Source organism: Pseudomyrmex gracilis, unplaced genomic scaffold (genome assembly GCF_002006095.1).
Source record: "Pseudomyrmex gracilis isolate BER0280 unplaced genomic scaffold, ASM200609v1 scaffold_345, whole genome shotgun sequence".
NCBI lineage: Eukaryota > Metazoa > Arthropoda > Insecta > Hymenoptera > Formicidae > Pseudomyrmex > Pseudomyrmex gracilis.
This window is the reverse complement of record NW_018020929.1, coordinates 128,447-131,374: the sequence shown is the minus strand read 5'-3', so window position 1 is coordinate 131,374 and position 2,928 is coordinate 128,447.

The following is a 2,928-nucleotide window of genomic DNA, read 5'->3' as shown; positions in this document are numbered from 1 at the left end:
TAACGAAAGAAAGAGAACGACTATGTATGTCCCTCTCCTTCTACTGCTCGAAGTTGGCCGAAGCTCCGAGCGCACACGTACACAGCTGTTCGCCTGTGTGCGTATCCCCTCCACCTGCTGCTGCATGCTGCAAAAGTCCGCGAACTGGCATCTCTGCCTAGGAGACACAAAACTACATACGTAATTTTTATAATAATATAATGATTTAATGATCAACACTTACATATATAAAAAATACGCAAAATATTTTGACTCTAACTGGAGTTTTCTTCAGTCGCAATTAACATATCAATAATATAGTATAAGAAATATAAAAAATACGCAATATACATTATGTCAAGATATAAACAAAGTCAATGTTTAAAAGCAACGTAGAAGGTTGGTCGTTAATATTAAACATGGTATAAATACATTGGAGATAACATTCTAAAAGAATAAGAAAGTAAAGTATTCAATCACCGTTACACATGAAGCAAAATTTAAAATAAACTTATTATGACGCTTGATAGTCAAACTCTGAAGAGAAAGATAAGAGGCACGAGAAACATATAGGAGTTCTTCCACTCATAGTGGGTGTTTTTCACAGTGAGAAACATTCAAAACATTGAAGTAGGAAGTGTCAAGTAATTTCAAATTGTTAACAGAATTTAAGATCATTTCTGAAATTAGTCTTTTATAATAATGATGTTCATGATCTAGAATCTGGACATTGTCCCAATCAAAAGAATGATTAAGATCTGTTCTGGTTTTGAAATTACTGACAGTTGAGAGGAGGAACGTTTTATGTTATTATAATGTTCTTCCAGTCTCGTTTTTTAACGTCTTTTAGTCTGTCCCACATAAGACGCTGAGCAGTCCTTACAATTGATTTTGTATACAATATTAGTTTGAAAATCATGGTCAGTTTTATCCTTATGAATCCTGATTAAGCTATTTAATTTATTAAAACATTTGTATCCGATCAGGAAGTCATTACTATTAAATACTTTGGAGATTAGCTCTGAAAGATTTCTAATATAAAGAAGAACAATTATTCTTCTTTTATTATTGTTGGAAACACAGTGTTGTGTAAGTCTTATTATTTTAAACGAGCTTTTTCAGTCTAAGCTTGATAGAATCAAAAATTAATTTCAGAGGATAATTATTCTCCAACATAATGTTGACAATTAACAGGATGTTCCTCTCGTGGAAGTCAAAGTGAGAAAAAAGTATAGCCCTGTCAATAAGGCTAAAAATAGTTTCCTTTCTGTGACACAATGGATAATGTGAAAAAAAAGACAAGAAAGTCTTATGACTGATCTCAAATAAAAAAAATTCAAAAAATACTTACAGAAAAAGTCCCATCTACAAATATTTCACATACTTCAGATAACAGGCTTAATAATGTCGCTGCTAAAAATAAATGCAATTTTATTATCATCCGATACTGCAACAACCTTTGTAAATACTACGTGTAGGTATGTACGTTTCTAACATATCGTGTAAAAATCGTAAATCATTGAGAACAGCTGAACGAGATATGATCCTTTGGCGGCTAAGTACAGATTTTATGCAGTTGTATGAAATATGTGCTGCAACTGTTAAGTTAATGCGACGAACTATTGAATATTTTTCTCAAAGGTTTTGTTGTTTCTTGAGGTAAACGTGTCATTAGCTTTTTCATATTAAAAATTTAAACAATATACTGCTCTTTGGTATGGTTATGTTCATGTTCCACAAAATAAGATTCCTCGACTTTTTGTAAAAGTCCAGAGCAGTTTGCAGTTTTGCGTTTAAAGCAACAATATAAATATAAATATCTATTATCTATATTAAATATGTAATTATTATAGACAAATAATTTAGATCCAGGTTGTTTTCCTTCTATAATCTCCATCTAGAATTATAACAGATATTAGCATTTGTTTTACATAAAATAAGATAATTACATAAGTAATAATAATTTTATGTAGAACTTTATTATATATTTGTAAGTTATTATATATATTTATACATATATATATGTTGTACTATAGATAGAATTATAAAACATTATAATTATATGGGAATAATGAAAAAGAAAAAAAATATAAAACATAAAAATTTAACAAAAAAGCCAACAATCATAATGCGACAATACAATTAAATATAAATGTAAATAAATCGAAAAATATTTGAAAATTATTTAATACAAAGGCAGTATATAAAATACATATTTCAAAAACTTACAGTACCTTACGCCAGTGATGTATATTATAATTCTATTATCAATTTTCTTATAAACTTTTATTTTACTTTTTGTTATATGTATGTTATATACGTCTCTCACTTTTTTACTAGGCAATATAATAGTGTAAAGGTTGTAAATTTAGTATGTTCAGCTTATAAATTTGGCTTTGTTCCAATATTCACTGAAAATGAAAATCTACGCAAAAACTGAAAATTTATACATGTAATGTTAAATGTTTATTATTGTCAGTAATATGTAAATGCTGTTGTGGTTTGCGATGTTTTGTTATTTACAGTGAATATCTTCTTCTTTGCTAAATGGCGATTTGCTCGTACAGTGAATATCTTCTTCTTTGCTAAATGGCGCTTTGCCCCTACGCAAGAGAAGCATATGCCAGTCTGTTGAAATCATACTCAGCACGGAAAAAAACTATGATATCCGGTGAAAACAACCACCAAAAATGTCCAAAAATAACAACTGCGTGTCAAAGCACGTCTGACCGTTACAACGGCCAACCAAACTCTTACAGTGAATATTGGAATTAAGTGCCACAGAGAGCATGGCGTCAAAAGAAAGATGACCTATTGCGCATAATGGCAGATATCCATCAAACGGCCATCCACAGTCAACCAATCAAAAATTGAGCTCATTGGAACCTATAAACATATATAGTTATATACATATTAATATATTTTCATGGTGTATGTGTATGTGCAAAT